The sequence below is a fragment of the Rhinopithecus roxellana genome, chromosome 16 (genome assembly GCF_007565055.1).
Source record: "Rhinopithecus roxellana isolate Shanxi Qingling chromosome 16, ASM756505v1, whole genome shotgun sequence".
Classification (NCBI taxonomy): domain Eukaryota; kingdom Metazoa; phylum Chordata; class Mammalia; order Primates; family Cercopithecidae; genus Rhinopithecus; species Rhinopithecus roxellana.
Window position 1 is genome coordinate 36091828 of NC_044564.1, and position 20957 is coordinate 36112784.

The 20957-nt window shown below is 42.5% G+C and overlaps 1 pseudogene; it reads left to right on the top strand.

Annotated features, from left to right (window-relative positions):
* The first annotated feature begins 8487 nt into the window (after nt 1-8487).
* Nucleotides 8488-20561, top strand: LOC115893884 (annotated as a pseudogene).
* Nucleotides 20562-20957: the final 396 nt, after the last annotated feature.

The window sequence follows — 20957 nt, forward strand, 5'->3', positions numbered from 1 at the left end:
ACTGGAGTACAGTTGTGAAATCATGTCTCACTGCAGTCTCCACCTCCTGGGCTCCAGGGATCCTCCTGCCTTAGCCTCCCAAAGTGCTGGGACTACAGGCAGGAGCCACCACGACAGGCCACCATCTTTTAACAAAATATACTTTTAAAGTTTAAAAGAAAAGTGTGCACATCACTGAATACTTGGAAAAGAAAGAAAAACAGAAGCAAAAGAAAATCACCAATATATCTATCATCCAGATACAACCACTGCCATCCTACAGGTTTATCTTCTTCCAGTATTTTTGCCAATCATGTTTTTTACATACAAATGGAAATACATGGAATATTCAAAAATTTTTTTTTTTTTTTTTTTTTTTTTTTTTTTTTTTGAGAAGGAGTCTCGCTCTGTCACCCAGGCTGGAGTGCAGTGGCCAGATCTCAGCTCACTGCAAACTCCCCCTCCCGGGTTTACACCATTCTCCTGCCTCAGCCTCCCAAGTAGCTGGGACTACAGGCGCCAGCCACCGCGCCCGGCTAGTTTTTTGTATTTTTTTAGTAGAGACGGGGTTTTACCATGTTAGCCAGGATGGTCTCGATCTCCTGACCTCGTGATCCGCCCGCCTCGGCCTCCCAAAGTGCTGGGATTACAGGCTTGAGCCACCGCGCCCGGCCGGTCAAAATTTTATATGTTGAATCATTCTTTTCCTGATTGAAAAAAATCATCCTAGTTTATTGTGGATTATTTGAATAATATAGAAAAGTATACATTAAAGATGCCACTATCCAGAGACAACTTTTTAAATATGTTAGTATAATTTTCACATTGTTTTTTATTTCTTTTTTTTTTTTTTAACCTAAATAAGTAAACATGTTTGTGAAGCTGCTACATTGTCTGGGGTAAACACCCAGGGTTCATTTCCTTGAGCCAGGAAAATTTAGGACATGGACACACAGGACGATTTTAGGAGAGGTTTGATAGGCAGAAGAAAGAGAAAGGAAAACAGCTCTCTCTGTGGTGAGAGAGTTGACTTCCAAGAGGAAAGGACCAGCTGATGTCAGATGCCCCGGATGTTATAGTCGGGTTTAAGGAAGCGGAGTCTGATTTACACAGGGCTCACAGATTGGTTCCATCAGGTACGATGTTTACCTAGCGCTGGGAAGGCTGGTTGCCCCACCCTAATTTTATTATGCAAATGAACTCTCCCCTTGGCAGCACCACCTACTTACCTTACATGTGACTGACAAAGAGAAGGGAAGATGCAGCCGCCATCTTGGACATGATTGGCACAACTACCGGCATCTATCTCTGCAGCTCAATTTTACGGCTGCTCTTAGTTAGAAAGGAAGATGGGGCCGGGCGCGGTGGCTCAAGCCTGTAATCCCGGCACTTTGGCAGGCCGAGATGGGCGGATCACGAGGTCAGGAGATCGAGACCATCCTGGCTAACACGGTGAAACCCCGTCTCTACTAAAAAAAAATACAAAAAACTAGCCGGGCGCGGTGGCTGGCGCCTGTAGTCCCAGCTACTTGGGAGGCTGAGGCAGGAGAATGACGTAAACCCGGGAGGCGGAGCTTGCAGTGAGTTGAGATCCGGTCACTGCACTCCAGCCTGGGCAACAGAGCGACACTGCATATCAAAAAAAAAAAAAAAGAAAGAAAGAAAAAGAAAGGAAAATGATTTGGGGCTGCCTTTAATTAAAAGAAAAACCTTAGCAAGAAATTCCCTATCCTCACTGTCTGCCTAAGTAATTTCTTCTTAACTCCTGTATCATTTGCATTGTTGCTTAAAAGAATTTTTAGGCTAGGCATGAGGGCTCATGCCTGTAATCCCAACACTTTGGGAAGCCAAAGTGGGAGGATCATTTGGGGCCAGGAGTTCAAGGCGAACCTGGGCAACATAGAGAGACCCCATTTCTACAAAAGATTAAAAAATTAGCCGGTCGTAGTGGCACATGCCTGTAATCTCAGCTATTCAGGAGGCTGAGGCAGGAGGATCACTTAAGCCCAGGAAGTCAAGGTTGCAGTGAGCTGTGGTTACAATCACATCACTGCACTCCAGCCTCAGCAACAGAGCAAGACCCCATCTCGTTGTTTTTTTTTAATTATTTTAACAAGGAAATATAAGGAATAATATGTGAAGTGGACACTTCCCTTCCCCATCAATGTCTGCTACTCCTGCCTCATCTTGCTGGACATTTATGGTGGTTCTAATTTTTTTTTTTTTTTTTTTTTTTTACTTTAAACAACGCTACAGTGAACGTCTTTGTATATACACTCATGTACATATGCCAGTATTTATTTTCTTTTTTTTTTTTTTTTTGAGACCGAGTCTCTCTCTGTCTCCCAGGCTGGAGTGCAGTGGCCCGATCTCGACTCACTACAACCTCCGCCTCCCGGGTTCAAACGATTCTCCCGCCTCAGCCTCCCGAGTAGCTGGGACTATAGACGTCCACCACCACTTCCGGCTAATTTTTTTGTATTTTTAGTAGAGACGGGGTTTCACCATATTGGCCAAGCTAGTCTCAAACTCCTGACCTTGTGATCCACTTGCCTCGGCCTCCCAAAGTGCTGGGATGCCAGTATTTCTTTAGAGGCACTGCTATATGTATAATTCCTAGATCAAACTAATTTAATTGTAATAATTTGCCCTTCAAAAACTTGCAATTTAAATTCTGATCAATAGTAGGAATACTTGTTCCTCTATATTCTTGCCCACAAATTATCACCTATAATTATAATTTGTACTCCTCTAATTACTAGCAAAGTTAAGCATTTTTGCATCTGTTTATTGGTCATTTTAAAAATTTATTTTATTTATTTATTTTTTTTAGATGGAGTCTCACTCTGTCACCCCCTCTTCAGTTCAATGGCATGATCTCAGCTCAGGGCAACCTGGGCCTCCTGGGTTCAAACAATTCTCCCGCCTCAGCCTCCCAAGTAGCTGGGATTACAGGCATCTGCCACCACACCCAGCTAATTTTTTTGTATTTTTAGTAGAGGCGGGGTTTCACCTTGTTGGTCAGGCGTGGTTTTGAACTCCTGACCTCAAGTGATCTGCCTTCCCTGGCCTCCCAAAGTGCTGGGATTATAGGTGTGAGCCACCATGCCTGGCCAGCCATTTGTTTTAATTCTTTCATAAATTTCTTGCTCATATCTATTCTTTTGTATTTTCTAATTGTTTTTTAGGAACTTTTTATATTTCCTGCATACTAATAATTTTCTCTTCATCTGCCAATTTTCTTTTAACTTTTTACAATGTCATTCGTCATCAAAACTTTTAAAATTCTATATGTAGTCAAATCTACATACTAATTCTGTGTGTAGTTCTCTAATTCTCTTTTCCCTTGAGACTTCTGGGTTTTATATCTTTCTTCAGATGCCTTCCCATTCCCAAGATAATTTTGAAAATAAAAATATTTTCTTCTCATAGTTTCATGGTTCTGCTCTTGAGGTCTGGCTCTTTATTTCTGTTTCTAGAATGAGGTAAGCGCCTAATTTTATCTCTTTCCAAATAGCTTCATGTCTCAACATTTTTTATCAACTTGTTCAAATTTGTATTTTGAGTCTAACACCATACTTTGAATTACCCCAGCTATATTCCACTTGGGGGGCAGTGGGGGGACCCCTTACTCCTCATTGTTTTCTTGTTGTTCCAGTATTCATAACTATTCTGTGTTATCTCTTTCAGAGGAAATGTATAATTATTTTGCCCATAAATTATCTTGATATTTGGTTGGGAATGTTCTGAATTTATAGATTAATTTGGCTGATAGTAAAATCCCTATAATACTTAGCCCATTAGGAGCACACCATATTGCTCCAATATTTATTTACTATTTTGTGTATTTCAGGAAAAAACTACAAAATTTTTTCATGTTGACCTTGCACAGTTTGGGGAGTTGTTTCTGGATTTTTAACTGGGCATAGGTTTGGAATAAGACAATTTTCATTTTCCGAGAAAGTAATTTTCTCAAATATCTTGATTGTACAAACTATTCTCTTATAGTTTTTGTTTGATAATTGGATTTGCTGTAACTTTCTCTCTTTTGTCTTTTTAAAATATCAAGTTTTTTTTTTTTTGTTTACTATTCTGTTAATTCTACTTATCTTTTGTGTTTTCTTCCTTTTTTGGATTTGTTTTGTTGTTGTTTCCTTTTTGGCTTCTTTCTTTTTTTTTTTTGAGACGGAGTCTCGCTCTGTCGCCCGGGCTGGAGTGCAGTGACCGGATCTCAGCTCACTGCAAGCTCCGCCTCCCGGGTTTCCGCCGTTCTCCTGTCTCAGCCTCCCAAGTAGCTGGGACTACAGGCGCCCGCCACCTCGCCCGGCTAGATTTTTGTATTTTTTAGTAGAGACGGGGTTTCACCGTGTTAGCCAGGATGGTCTCGATCTCCTGACCTCGTGATCCGCCCCTCTCAGCCTCCCAAAGTGCTGGGATTACAGGCTTGAGCCACCGCGCCCGTCCTCTTTCTTATTTTATAATAGATACATTTTCCTTCAAGAACTCCTTTGGGCCAGGCGGAGGAAGGGGGGATCACCTGAGTTCAGGAGTTCAAGACCAGCCTGCCCAACATGGAGAAGCCCCATCTCTACTAAAAATACAAAATTAGCTGGGAGTGGTGGCGCATGCCTGTAATCCCAGCTACTCGGGAGGCTGAGGCAGGAGAATGGCTTGAACCTGGGAGGCGGAGGTTGCAGTGAGCCAAGATCATGTCATTGCACTCCAGCCCAGGGCAACAGGAGTGAAACTCGGTAACAAAAAAAAAAAAAAAAAAAAAAAAACTCTTTTGGCCACATCGCACATGTCTTATATCCTAGAGACCCCAATGCTTCATGCCTCCATGCCTTCGCCTCTCCTTTCCCCACAAGGCGCTCCTTACCTCCACTCCCGTTCTTCAGCACCCAGACATCCTGCCCCACCTGAAGTGTGCAGTTAGTTCACTACCAAGAAAACACTCATATTCTGAAGACTGATCACATTGGGCTGTCCTGAGTACCCAGAAGTCATTTTCCTCAGGCCACAAGGAAGGACTTTGCAAACTCTCTGTGCTTCCTGAAGGATTGCCTCATGCTGTTAGTGTCCTGTGATAGGAATTATTGAGACCTGTTTTGACTCCATCCTGAGAAAAACTGGATCGTCGTATATTTTTTTAAATAGGTCATCCATAAGAAACAAGCCCTCCTCTCACTAATATTGACCGTCTCTTCTACGTATTGTTAGTGCATCATTATGCTGTGAGGAGACACAGATCCGTGCTTTTAAGGCAATCAAAAATTAGATGAATTTCCTATGTGCTGTAGAGAGAAGTTTCTGAATCCTGGCTGAGTTTCCCCTCTCCTTAACCGTATTATTTACCGGTCTAGGACTGGCAATTCATGCCTGTAATTCCAGTACTGTAATACCTAGAGTGGCCAAGGCAGGATCACTGGAGCCCGGGAGTTCAAGACCAACCTCGGCAACATAGTCAGACCTCATCTCTATAAAAAAAATTTAAAAATTAGCTGGGTGTGGTAGTACATACTTGTAGTCCCAGCTACGTGGGAGGCTGAGGTGGGAGGATCACTGGGGTCCTGGAAACGGAGGCTACAGTGAACCATGATGTGCCAGTGCATTCCAGCCTGGGTGACAAAATACGGCCTTGAAAGAAAAAAGAGAGAGAGAGAGAAAGAAAGAAAAAAAGAGGCCGGGTGCGGTGGCTCAAGCCTGTAATCCCAGCACTTTGGGAGGCCGAGACGGGCGGATCACGAGGTCAGGAGATTGAGACCATCCTGGCTAACACGGTGAAACCCTATCTCTACTAAAAAAAATACAAAAAACTCGCCGGGTGAGGTGGCGGGCGCCTGTAGTCCCAGCTACTCGGGAGGCTGAGGCAGGAGAATGGCGTAAACCCAGGAGGCGGAGCTTGCAGTGAGCTGAGATCCGGCCACTGCACTCCAGCCTGGGCAAAAGAGCGAGACTCCATCTCAAAAAACAAAAACAAAAACAAAAAAAAAAAACAAAAAGAAAGAAGGGAGGGAGGGAGGGAGGGAGGAAGGAAAGAAGGAAGGAAGGAAGGAAGGAAGGAAGGAAGGAAGGAAGGAAGGAAGGAAGGAAGGAAGGAAGGAAGGAAAGAAAGAAAGAAATTAATTTACTTACCCCTTTCACCTCAATACAGTGAAACACAGTTCTATCCTGGACTAAAAATCTGATGACCCATGTTAAGACCAAAAATCTGATGACGTATATGTATTAAGGTCTACATGAGGAGGAATTTTCCCAGCCTTGGGAAAGTAGAAGCTGGCCCTACAATGCACCCCAGATTGGAGTCTTACTAGCCTTCCTCTGCCCTGGATCACTATTTGTCCTCCACCAGCACCTTGAGGATACCCTGGGGCTAGTATCCTAGTACCCTAGTTTTTCAATGTGTAAAATGTAACTGTGATGCTCATCAATTGATCATTCTTTTTTCTTTCTTTCTTTTTTTGAGATAGAGTCTCACTCTGTTGCCCAGGCTGAAGTACAGTGGCAGGATCTTGGCTCACTGCAACCTCTGCCTCCCAGGTTCAAGTGATCCTCCTGTCTCAGCCTCCCCAGTAGCTGGGACTACAGGCGTGAGCCACCACACCCAGCTAATTTTTGTATTTTCAGTAGAGACGGGATTTTGTCATGTTGGGCAGGCTGGTCTCAAACTCTTGACCTCAAGTGATTCACCCGCCTTGGCCTCCCAAAGTACTAGGATTACAGGCGTGAGTCACCGCACCCAGCCAGATCATCCTTTTTAAAGAGTAAAACATGATCGTCATATAAAATGAATTCACCGATTTTTTTCAGCTCATTAACTATTGAGGAAACCAGTAAGATGTTGCAAGAAGTCCAAAGGAGAAACCAAAAAGCAGACACAAATGTAAATCCCAAAACACAATCAAATGAAATTTCTTATTAGATGCAAAATTTGCTTTTTCCACAAGGATGTGAGAGAATCAATTGCCTCTCCACAAGACAAAATGTATTTGCATGCCTGGACAAGAATCATTTGCATTGCTATCAGTTGTCTACAATTACAGAGTTGTAAAATAGCTCAAAAACAATGAAGCTGTAGAGATAATCTGGAAAAGTATGCTGGACAAGACATCCAGTAATCTGCTTTGCCTATTTCAAAAGTATTTTCAATTTTCCCACATACGTATTTAACAGCTTCAGTTCCCACTTTACTTTAAAACTGGCACGGGTCCCCTTCCCATGTATCTGATAGTTTGTAACTACTCAGAATTCTCAAAAAAGACATATTCTGGACTCCTGACAGCACGGGCATCAAGGGCCTTCTGCTGTATCAAGCTTCCCAACTGAGGAGCCATCAAAGTTTTCCCTCTAATTAGATTTGAACTGAATCAGTCTTTCTTCTTCTGCCTTTTAACCACAAACAAAAGTCACGTGGTATCCAGAAATCCTCCAAATATCAAGAAATAAGACTGACTCACTGTTTGTAATGGCTGTATGTAGATCAGGGAACACATTTCTGCCTCCACTACCTTTTCGTTTCCACTTCATCTTAGGAGTAACTGCAGGCTTTTTAAATCCCTCCAACTAAAATAATTCCAGTACTAACAAACAAAATCTCTTCTCACCCACACATGGATTCAAGCTGAATTCAGAGAGATAAAGAAATTTGGCCAGTTGCAGTGGCTCATGCCTGTAATCCCAGTACTTTGGGAGGCCGAGGCGGGTGGATCACTTGCGGTCAGGAGTTCAAGACCAACCTGGCCAACATGGCAAAACTCTGTCTTTATTTAAAAAAAAAAAAAAAAAAGTACAAAAATTAGCAGGGTGTGATGGCACATGCTACTCGGGAGACTGCAGCAGGAGAATCGCCTGAACCCAGGAGACCGGGGTTGCAGTGAGCCAAGATGGTGCTACTGCACTCCAGCCTGGGTGACAGAGTGAGATTCCATTTCAAAAGAAAAAAGAAAAAAAAAAGAAAAGAAACTTGCTCAAAGTCCCACAACGATTATAATAAGCAACCAAACCATGCTATGATGCAAGCAAAGTTAATCTGACTCCTCATTCTGACTGCCTTCCATCATACCATGCTGCTCCTCTATGATCCAGATATTTGTGCCACCTTCTGCAAATATTCACTCAGTGCTTACCATCCATAGGCATTTTATGGGCATCACCATTTATCTGGTCACCCAAGACAGAAACTTTTGTATTAGCCTGACTCCACCATCTGCTCCATCTTGCACATTCAGTTAAATGTTCAGTTCTATACATTTTACCTTGATGTGTTTCTCCACTTCATCCCCTACACTTTGTACCCTACACTGTTGGCTTATTCATCTCTCACCTGGAATAACACAGTCTTGTTCTCTGGCCTACTCAATTCCAGCTTATTCCCACTTCTCTTTCCTGCCCATGTATCCTTCTTACCATTAAAAAGTAATATACTGCTGATCTGAGCTTGTCTCTCCCTTGCTTAACAAACCTCAGTGGCTCCCCATTTCCTGCACCATAATGTGCTGTCTCCTTAGCATGGCCCATAGAGACTTGGAAAGCATACAAGCCCATCTTTCTGGTCACTTTACATCCTACATCCTGGCCACTGATGAACCTGTGAGCTATCCACAACTTATTAGTGCCTGTGTCCTCAGCACCCCATCACTCTTGTGCCTCTATGCCTTGGTTCATGCTGTTCTTTTCAATTGTGGTGCTCTTCCCCAGCTCCCAGGTCAGATACCTCTTATCTGACACATTCACTGATGTCACCACCACTATTCCTCCTCCATGGGGGAAAGTAACTCTCTCAATCAGAGTGCGCATACCTCTATTCTAGCATACGCATACTCACATTCTGCAATAGTGTGTTTATATTTCTATCCCTCACTAGACTGTGGTCTCTTCAGTGGCAGGGGTTACTCTTGGTACCTTACAATTTGTGGCACATATGCAGCACAGAACCCAGCATGAGGAGGTGCTAAATGTGTGGCTGAATATTTGAATTAGTAAAGGAACGAATATCACACTCATATCCCACTCAGGGTGCTTTCACTACATCTTGATCTACTTCGAGACAGAAAAAACAACAAAAGCAAACAAGCAAAAAAAAAAAAAAAAAAAAAAAAAAAACAAGAAAAAAGCTAGCAAAAGCAATCAGAGAAGGAATCCTGTATACCCCTCACCTTCTTCATAAACCCCTGTGGCTAGGAAACAATTGCCACACTGGGAACCAGTGGTGTTGAAATCTGCAATAGTGGGAGAATGAACATTATGGAAATTAGCAGATAATGCAAATAATATTTGGGGGAAGGGAGAATCGTTGTTGTTTCCTTTTAAAATTGTATAATTCAGTGGTTTCCTAATGTATTCATTAGGTTATGCAACTACCACCATCACATTTCAGAACATTTTCATCACACCAAAAAAGGAACACAGTCATTAGCAGTCACTCCCCATAATTCCCCACCCCAGCCCCTGGCAGTGTTTCTTGTTTATTGAGAGCTGGTTGTTAAACATTTACAGCACACCACTGCTGGGAATGCAGCTATTTCTATAATAACAGTTACTTTTCTCTTCCTCACTGACTGTTTTGATTCTTCAAGAATCTTGAGGCCTGCTAAACCTCAAAGGTTTATAACACAAAGATGATTTTTCTTTAAAAGAAGTTATTTCAACTCTCACTTAATTCAACTTATCTGTCACAGAATGAGATGAAAAATAGTTATGCATAGAGAGGAAGATCAGAAACCAATAAATCTTTTAAAAGGCTAGATCACTTTCTGCTGGATTAGTATGTGGGATTTACTTTTGCATGAGACAATGGGCTCTTGTCTATTTTTAGAGTAGATAATGCATTTCCTAGGACCCACAGGAGGCCTTGGCTTCTCCTATTACTGAACACACATGCAGAGACCAGAGATTTTGTGAAAGGGAAAAAGAAGAAAGACAAGGGAAAAGGATTGGTGGTTTGTTCTTTTGATCACTAATGCAACTCCATCAGGAAGGATGAAATATAATGCCCAAGAATTTCCTAAAAGACATTCACTAGAAATGCACAAAAATACGCTTGTTTCAAAAGATGTATATACATCCCCATATGCATGTGAAAGCACTTGCACCATGAAGTCATTTGTTAATCTGCTAATGACCCAATGACCCTAGAACAGTTCCCTAGATGTGGGCTCCCAGACACCAGATGCACATTACTCATCTAATTAATGCTTGCTGATGAACTTGTTTCAAAATCTTTTATATTTGTAGACAGGAAAGGTTGGGCTGTCCTCTAAGATAGCATAAACCAAAAATCAAATTCTAAGCCCTGTAACCATCTGAATGGAGCCTTCCTTTCGGCCAAGAGCATTCCAAAGTCAACCTGAAAAACTAGTTCAGGCCATGATGGGAAGAGGGGGTGGGACAAGCCTTATGACCATTAACATCAACACAGACCTTGAGACTGCTAGAACAGACTCTTTAAGTCTGGTAAATATTTACAAGCTATCCTCTCTGAAGCCTGCTACCAGGAAGCTTCATCTACATGGTAAAACCTTGGTCTTCACAATCCCATACCTTAACCTAGACGTTCTTTTCTATTGATTCCAGGTCTGTAGATAATAACCAATTGCCAATCAGAAAATCTTTGGACGAATCTATGACCCCTGACTTCCAATTTCCCACCTTTCCTGACCAAGCCAATGTACATCTTATATGTATTGATGGATGTCTTGTGTCTCTCTAAAACGTACAAAAGCAAGAAGATGTAGCCTGACCACCTTGGGCACCTGTCATCAGGACCTCCTGAGGCTGTGTCATAGGCATGTCCTTAACCTTGGCAAAATAAACTTTTAAATTGATCGAGACTTATCTCAGAAACTTTTTGGTTTATGTGGGGACTCTATCTTGTTACTCAAATTGTAGTTTGCTGTGCAGCAGCATCAGCATTACCTGAGAGCTTGTCAGAAACAGAGCCTGAGGCCGGATGCTGTGGTTCATGCCTGCAGTCCCAATGCTTTAAGAGGCTGAGGTGGGAGGACTGCTTGAGGACAGAAGTTCAAGACCAGCCTGGGCAACATAGTGAGATCCGTATCTACAAAAAATAAAAATTAGACTTGGTGCAGTGGCTCACGCTTGTAATCCCATCACTCTGGGAGACTGAGGCGGGAGGATCACCTGAAGTCAGTGTCAAATGCGTCTGTGTGAAGAGACCACCAAACAGGCTTTGTGTGAGCAATAAAGCTTTATAATCACCTGGGTGCAGGCGAGCTGAGTCCGAAAAGAGAGTCAGCGAAGGCAGATAGGGGTGAGGCAGTTTTATAGGATTTGGGTGGGTAGTGGAAAATTACAATCAAAGTGGGCTGTTCTCTTGCAGGCAGGGGCGGGGGTCACAAGGTGCTCAGTCAGGGAGCTTCTGAGCCCAGAGAAGGAATTTCACAAGGTTAATCGCTCAGTCAAGGTGGGGCAGGAACAAATCACAATGGTGGAATGTCATCAGTTAAGGCAGGAACGGCCATTTTCACTTCTTTTGTGATTCTTCACTTGCTTCAGGCCATCTGGATGTCTACGTGCAGGCTTGGGCTCAGAGGCCTGACAGTCAGGAGTTCAAAACCAGCCTGGTCAACATGGAGAAACCCTATCTCTACTGAAAATACAAAAATTAGCCAGGCATGGTGGCACATGCCTGTAATCCCAGCTATTCAGGAAGCTGAGGCAGGAGAATCGCTTGAACCCCGGAGGCGGAGGTCGCAGTGAGCCGAGATTGCACCATTGCACTTCAGCCTGGGCAACAAGAGCAAGACTCCGTCTCAAAAAAATAAATAAATAAAATAAATGAAAATTAGCCAGCCATGGGGGCACACACTTGGAGTCCTAGTTGCTTGGGAGGCCAAGCCAGAAGCATGGTTCGACCCCAGGAGTTGGAGGTTACAGTGAGCTATGGTTGTGCCACCAGGGCCCTGTAATTGGCATCTGTTCTCACCTTATTTTCTTGAGTTTTTATGGAAAAAGAATTCACTGAGACTTACTTGAAACTCATTCAGATGATCCCCAAACAGTTGAGATGTGTTGGGAATTCTCACTTTATTTCAAGCAATTCTGATGTTAAATCAAGAGGCTAATTCTCTACCCAGGTTGGAATCCTACTGACTGCAGGAAAGCCAGGGGACCATCTTCAGAGATCATGAGAAGTTTTACTTCCAATAATGCTTTTCTTTTATAAAAGCGATTCGTGGCCAGGCGTGGTGCTCATGCCTGTAATCCCAACATTTTGGGAGGCCAAGGCAGGTGGATCGCTTGAAGCCAGGAGTTCAAGACCAGCCTAGGCAACATGGTGAAGCCTGTCTCTACCAAAAATACAAAAAAATAGCTGGGTACAGTGGTACACACCTGTAGTCCCAGCTACTTGGGGGGCTAAGGTGGGAGGATCACTTGAGCCTGAGAGATGGAGATTCCAGTGAGCCAAGATCGTGTCACTGCACTCCAGGCTGGGTGACAGAGCCAGAACCTGTCTCAAAAAAAAAAAAAAAAAAAAAATCATTCATACTCATTACAGAAAATGTGAAGAACCTTGGAGAAGAAAATTAAAATCACCTGAATGTCCACCCTATATCTTAAACACTTAATATTTTGGTAATTTTAAATATACATATAATTGCAAGCATTACATGCCCTGTTTCCAACGGAATTCTTTATTTCACATAATTGGGAGCATAAAATAAATAGTTTGCATGATGTTTCATTTTGCATGTATTATGATTATTTTCATGCCCCTAAAAATTCTTCAGGAATATGATTTTAATCACCTTATATTCCTATATGAGTAAGTCACATTTTACTTCATATAAATCTTGTTCTGACTTTCTGATTATTTCTTCCATATAGATTTTCAGAAGTGCATCTGGGGTATGAACTTTACAGATTATTGATACGTAACGCCAAATGGCTTTCCAGAGAATCTACAGTAAGTCACCCTCCCAGCAGGCACCATGCTCTCGCCAGCCTCTCTACCAACTGATTTCTTTCTTTTTTTTTTTTTTTTTTTTTGAGATGGAGTTTTGCTCTTGTTGCCAGGCTGGAGTGCAATGACGTGATCTCAACTCACTGCAACCTCCGCCTCCCGGGTTCAAGTGATTCTCCTGCCTTAGCCTTCCAAGTAGCTGGGATTACAGGCGGCCGCCACCATGCCCGGCTAATTTTTGTATTTTTAGTAGAGATGGGGTTTCACTATTTTGGCCAGGCTGGTCTTGAACTCCCAATCTCAGGTTATCCGCCTGCCTCAGGCCTCCCAAAGTGCTGTAATTCCAGTCGTGAGCCACCACGCCAGGGCGCTTTGCTGGTTTTTCAGGTTATGATTACCACTTCATTGTTTTCATTTGCATTTCTTTGATAACAGGTGTGGTTGAAGACATTTCCATTTGTTTGCTGACATTTTTATTTCTCCAGTGAATCCCCTATCCTATAGTCTGTTCTGTTATTGGAGTGCTACTGCTATCAGAGATGTTCATATATTCACTTTATTAACTCTCTGTCATTTGCTCTTTCTGCTTGATTGCCATTAGTCATTTAATGGTTTTTAAAGTCATGAAGTTTTATATGTTTGAACTGAATAGTCAAAATCATGACTCCTTCTTTGTGATTTCTTCTGTAGTGTTTATGATTAGAAGGATGCATTAAGGAAGGTATAATTAAACTATATATTTTTCCAGGAGGCAGGATAACCATGCTGATAGCGAGCAGCCTTATCTCCTTCCTGATTGAGCATGCTGTTGGCCTTCACCTGTATCGATTTCAGAATAATTCATTTGTTTTTCATTTTTTATTTCTGTGATGCTTACCCCTTTTTATGCTTCAACTCTTTTAATTAATTGATTACTCATTTTGATGTTTTCTTCATCATGTATTATTTCCTAAAACACACTAAGGAGTCTGTTTGACAATTGACCTATCCCACCGAGCTGCCAATTCTTGCTTCAGTATCATCTGATTTTAATTATCATAGCCTTACACCTGGCTAACTCCATTTTTAGAAACAACATGCCTTTTTATTATTTTGCTTTCTTACTCTTTGGCTCCTTATGGGGTAAATCAACTTTCTAACCCAAGAGCTGACATTTTCAGCAAAGAAGAAATCGTCTTTTGTTATGTTAACATCGAGCCTTAGATATTAATAGAGGCAACTTCCTCAAACCATTCCACAAAATGGCTGATAGCTTTACCTTTCCAAAAAATAAACTAGGATGTGCATAACTTTTTGGTGTTATGTCTAAAGTTTCATTAAAATTTACCATGCAAAACAATCTAAGTGTTTCTTTTTCTTTTTTTTGAGTCTGAGTTTCGCTCTTGTTACTTTGCTGGAGTGCAGTGGTGTGACCTCAGCTCACCGCAAACTCCATCTCCCAGGTTCAAGCAATTGTCCTGCCTCAGCCTCCAGAGTAGCTGGGATTACAGGCATGTGCCACCACGCCCAACTAATTTTGTATTTTTAGTGGAGACAGGGGTTCTCCATGTTGAACAGGCTGGTCTCCAATTCCCGACCTCAGGTGATCTGCCCGCCTCAGCCTTCCAAGGTGCTGGGATTACAGGTGTGAGCCACCGCACGCGGCCCAATCTAAGTGTTTCTTGACGTATCTGGCTGTCTGAGGATAGCACAAAGCCAATTTAAACAGCTAAGAAAACGTCAGTGTGTCCTTGTGGCTATATTTGCGGTTGAAATTGTGAAGACCAAGTGTCCTATATTTTCTTGAAGGACATTTTTTTCTTTTCCTTGGACTAATCTCTTGTTGATCACTTTTTAAATGTCTCACAATAATCATTCTTAAGTAAACCACTCAAAGGGTGTAGGGAGTGAAAAGAGCTGCAGTCCGGTTTCTGACAGAACTGGCTTACCTCTTGCTTCCCTACTCCCCATTAGCATCAGCTTCTTCATCTATAAAGAATCATTTAACAAAATGACATTTGTCTCGTAGAGCTGGTAGAGTAGTTAAATGGAATTATGTATGGAAGGACCTTAGCACAATGCCTGCACAAAATAAAAACTAAATAAATGTAAGGTAGGTGCAGTGGTGCATGCCTATAGTCCCATCTACTTATGAGGCTAAGACAGAAGCATTCCTTGAGCCCAGGGGTTCGAGACTGCAGTGCACACTGATGGCGCCTGTAAGTAGCCACTACACTCCAGCCTGAGCAATACAGCAAGAGCTTGTCTCTGGGGAAAAAAAAAAAAAGGTGTTTTTTTGAAACACAGTCTCACTGTGTCGCCTAGGCAGGAGTGCAATGGTGCGATCTCGGCTCACTGCAACCTCTGCAAACCCAGCTCAAGATAACCTACCATGTCAGTCTCCCAAGCAGCTGGGACTACAGGTACTCACCACCACATGCAGCTAATTTTTGTATTTTTTGTACAGATGGGGTTTCTCCATGTTTCCCAGGCTGGTCTTGAACTCCTGGACTCAAGCAATCCTCCTGCTTTGGCCCCCAGAAAAATTGTTAATGTTGAAAAAACACTAAATAATTGTAAGCTTACAAAATAGACCTCCTCACCCAGGCTGCCTCAGTCCTTGCAAATGATCTTGCTTGACTTCTACTTTGCTGATATGATGAAGCTCTCAATCTACCCTCTTCTTTATGCTCATCCTTAACCCTATCCATCTCATTCCCTCCTTATTCCTATCTCAAGAAAAAACAGGTCCTCTTTCCTGCCGAGGCTATCCCTACATCTTTGATCTCCTTTCTTCCCTCCCTTCCTTCCTTCCTTCCCTCCCTCCCTTCTTCCCTTTCTCCTTCCTTCCCTCCCTCCTTCATTCTCTTTTCTTTCTTCCTTCCTTCTTTCCCTCCTCCCTTCCTTCTTTTCCTTCCTCCTTCTCTCCCTCCCTCCTTCTCTCTCTGAACCTTGCTCACTTCTCTTCGCCATTAGATCAGCAGTTCTCTACATGTGCCCCGTCCCTTCTTTTTGTTATAAATAGACTCAGTTCTCTCCTGCCCTATAGAAACAAACCATCTTTAAGCATTATATTTTAGTTATCTATTGCTACACAATAAATTACGTCAAGACTTAGTGACTTGAAACAACCATAAGTATTTCTCCTCTCCCATTGTTTCTATGAGTCTGGCATTGAGTGGCAGCTTGGTTGGGCAGTTCTGGCTTGGGGTCTGTCAAAATGTTGCAGTCAGGTCAGCTGAGGCCGCAGTATCTGAAGGGTTAATGGAAATAGAGAATCCACTTCTCAGGTAGCTCACTGCAAAAGCTGGCAAATTGGTGTTGACAAGTGGAGTCCTCTCTGTGTAAGAATCTCCTCAGGGCTGCCTGAGTGTTCTCACAACATGGTGGCTAGCATTCTCCTAGGGTGTATGATTCATGCAGCCAATGCAGAAGCTATACTTTCTTTACAAACTAGCTTTGGAAGTCACACACTGTTATTTCCTCTGTATTCTGATGGTCACACAGAGCAGACCTGGTACAACATGGCACAACAAAAGTACATGAACCCTAAAAGGCAATAATGATTGGGGGCCAACTCAGAGGCTGACTGCCCCACCTACTAGCATTCTCTTTGGTCTCCTGTGACTTTGAAAAGGTTGCCCACCATGGCTCCAATTTCTCATCCTCTGCTCTCTCAGGCAGAGTTACTGTTTGCAAGCAATCAAAGTTGGCTCTAGGTATTCCAAAGAGAAGTTTATTAAAAAGATATTGTTGGAAGTGCTGGAGAACCAGGGTTGCTGAGGTTGAGTCTCCAAAAAGAATGCCCAAAACCAGGCCACAAGACTGGCAGAGAAACCAGGATTTCCCTTGCTGTGGCCACTTCTACTGCTGTTGCTCAAAAAGCCAAAGCTTCTGCTACTGCTTACCCAACAAAAATACAGCTGATCCTTGAACAACACAGGTTTGAACTGCACTTACACGTGGATTTTTTTCAACAAAAGTCACAGTGAGTGTGCTTGCCTCTCCTGCCTCCTGTTCCACCTCTTCCACTTCTGCCACCCCTGAGACAGCAAGACCAGCCCCTCCTCTTCTTCCTCCTTCTCGACCTCTCAACATGAGGATGACAAGGATGAAGACCTTCATGATGATCCACTTCCACTAAATGAATAGTGTATTCGTTCCTTCTCACCCTGCTATAAAGACATACCCGAGACTGATTAATTTATAAAGAAAAGAGGTTTAATTGACTTATAGCTATGCATGACTGGGGAGGCCTCAGGAAACTTACAATCATGGTGTAAGGGAAAGAGGCACATCTTACATGGTGGCAGGAGACAGAGAGAAGAGTGAACAAAGGAGGAACTTCCAAACACTTATAAAACCATCAGGTCTCTTGAGAACTTACTTGCTATCATGAGAACAGTATGGGGGAAACCACCCCCATGATCAAATCACCTCCCACCAGGTCCCTCCCTCAACAGCTGGGGATTATAACTCAAGATGAGATTTGGGTGGGAATACAAAGCCTAGCCATTTCAAATGGTAAATATATATTTTCTTATTATTTTCTTAATAACATTTTCTTTTCTCTAGCATATTTTATTGTAAAAATATGGTATATAATGCATATATAAAATATATGTTAACTGTTTATATGGGCTTCCAGTCAATAGTAGGCTATTACTACTTAAGTTTTGGGGAATAAAAAGTAATACGTGGATTTTTGACAGCACAGAGGTCATTGCCCCAGACCCATGTTGTTCAAGGGTCAACTGTAGTAAAAGATTCCACAAGAAAGTCTCTTTCCTAAGCTGTTGGTTTCTGAACAGATGGTTAATATGCGTGTATTTGATGAGAAGCTGCATACATCACATTCCTGCATTCCAGCTGCTAGAGAGGCTGAGCATCTCAATTTTCTGAGTTCTGTTTTGGTGAGGCAAGATGCAAAAGGCTGGAAATATCCCAAACATAATAAGAGTTTTCAGAAAGTGTAGGCCACACAAAAAGAATGACAAATTGTCTGCAATATCGTCTTCCTTCTTAATCCTTGCAATTTGGCTTCTGTCTAAATTCCACTAAAGCTGCTTTTCAGCAGTCCCCAGTGATGTTACATGGGCTTTCCCACCCTTGGATTGTTCCCGCACCTAGTGGGGAAATTAACTCTTGGCCAACATCTTAGGTCAAGTTCCCCAGAAGTGGACACTGAGTGCATTTATGCCTTTGATTTTTTTTTTTTTTTTTTTTTTTTTTTTTTTTTTGAGATGGAGTCTCACTCTGTTGCCCAGGTTGGAGTGCAGTGGTGTGAACGCAGCTCATTGCAACCTCTGCCTCCCTGGTTTAAGCGATTCTCCTGCCTCAGCCTCCCGAGTAGTTGGGATTACGGGCATGCACCACCATAACTAGCTAATTTTTGTATTTTTAGTAGAGATGGGGTTTTGCCATGTTGGCCAGGCTGGTCTTGAACCCCTGGCCTCAGGTGATCTGCCCGCCTCAGCCTCCAAAAGTCCTGGGATTACAGATATGAGCCACTGCACCCATCCATGCCTTTGATTTATTAAGGAAGTTTCTCCAGAGGAGTCAGGTTAGGAGGTGGGGGACATAGGACAGCAGGGTCCTATACAATGCCCTACATGATTGTGCCCTGTCTCCCCAACCTCATCTCACCACACATTCCCCTTGCCCACAAAGCTCCCTCCACAGCAATCTGCTCCCTGCTGCTGCTACACACCATGCCCTTTCTTGCTTGAGAGTTACTGTCCTTGCTCTTCCCTCCACCTGAAGACCTTTCCCCTGACGTGGGACATGGTCCTCATCATCCTTCAGGCCTCAGCTCTCTTGGCATCGGATCTTAGTGGCCTTTTCACTCCTTCCCCAGGTGGCAGCGATCATATCAGTCTGTATATGTCCCTCAAAGCCTTTATGATAATCCAGAATTATTAATGGATCTGTTCAAATGTTATTGTCTCCCTTCCCCAAAGAAAATTGAAAGTTGCCTGAAGAGGATTGCCTAATAAATATGTTGGGAGCCACCAAAATTCTTAGATTTTGGTAGGCATTCTGAAAATAAGTGCTAAAGGAATGAATGGAAGAGTATGCTTTGGAGAAGGAAGATGTTGTTAAACAGGACAACAAAACACAACATTATAAATCAATAGATAATTTAACCTCATAAAAGTTTAAAACTTCTCTATTTTAAAAGATGAGTAAACCTATTGAAAAGTGAAAAAACACCTGTAATCCCAGCACTTTGGGAGGCCAAGGTGAGTGGATCACGAGGTCAGGAGATCGAGACCATCCTGGCCAACATGATGAAACCCCATCTTTACTAAAAATACAAAAAAATTACCCAGGTGTGGTGGCACACACAGGTAGTCCCAGCTACTCAGGAGTCAGAGGCAGAAGAATCACTTGAACCTGGGAGGCAGAGGTTGCAGTGAGCTGAGATCATGCCACTGCACTCTAGCCTGGTGACAGAGCAAGACTCTGTCTCAAAAAAAAAAAAAAAAAAAAAAGAAAAACAAAAGTGAAAAAAAAAATTAGAACACATAAAACAGACCATAGGTTTGTTCAAGAACCCCTACCAAGTTAAGTGACTGATCTCACACAAATAAGAGCATTTTACTTTATTAAAAGTAAAAAGAGGCCCAGAATTACAATAAAAAGAGAGTAAGATTACTATTAATGATTATGGGAAACTTAATTAGCTCCAAATAAACAATGATGATTTTTAGTGTTCCTACTAAATCTCCGTCGGACACTGGAATTATTTCCTTGCCTCTCCTCCCTACACCCACCCCAACTTTCCAACCCAATGTATCCCTTGTTAAATTAAGTTTAGCCTAAAGCTGTCTCCTTACCTCAAAAGGTTCCTCTGTACATAGTGAACTGTAACCTATCTGGATGTGTAAACAGACTGTAACCTACTCTTGTAGTAATTGTGGAGTTTCAGCCAATCACAGGCAACCAACTGTACAAACTGTATGTAAATAAGGCCAACCTGTAACCAGTCCTGCTGTTCTTGTGCCTCACTTCCTTTCTCTGTCCATAAATCCTCTGACCACTGGGCAGTGCCATAGTCTTTCTGAACCTATTCTGGCTCAGGAGGCTGCCCAATTCAAGAATCATTCTTTGCTCAGCTAAACTCTGCTCAAAATAATTTGTTTAAAGTTTTTATTTTAACACCCTAAGCTACCTCTGCTCACATAGGGGTTTACATATTCCCCTAAGAGAATATGATTTTAACTGCTGGAAATTTAGGGCTTTGGGGAAGGAGTGTTGCCTTATTGGTCTTCATACCCCAGGGTCAGTGTGATGCTTGTCACAAAATAGGTCCTAGGGCTTGGGACATCCACACAGTCTCAGTGCAGATACTACTTAGGCCAGGGACCTGGTGGCTAGGCTGATTCTCTCCTTTCTAATAGGAGTCCTCTGCCACAAACACACTCCACCAGATCGTCAGTCAGACCAAGAAGCATCTGAGCTTGGTCCTCCTCTTTGTACTTATTGGAGTTTTGTATTTATTGGAGATACTGGAGCAGCACTGTATGTCTTGTGTCTGGCATTGTTCAATCCAGATGTTAGCTGGGACAGAAAGAATAACCCAGAGCCCTGGAACAAGCTGGGTCCCAATGATTAATACAAGTTCTACTCAGTAAATGTGGATTACAGCAAACTGAAGAAAGAAGGTCCATATTTCTAAATGAAATGTCTCGTTATAAATCTGCTTTAGAATGAAGGTCTTCCAGAAGCCATCCTCACAATTTTCCACTTAACCAGGAAATATCCTCTAAATTCATGAAATCATGTTGATGTAATCTATTGGAGATTATACTGATTAATAAATAACTGAAACTTGGCAGAGTGTAATGGCTCACGCCAATAATCCCAGCACTTTGGGAGGCCAAGGTGGGTGAATCACCTGAGGTCAGGAGTTCGAGACCAGCCTGACTCACATGGTGAAACCCTGTCTCTACTAAAAATACAAAAATTACCTCGGCGTGGTGGCATGCATGTGTAATCTCAGCTTCTCAGGAGGCTGAGACAGGAGAATCGCTTGAACCCAGGAGGCAGAGGTTTTAGTGAGCTGAGATCATAC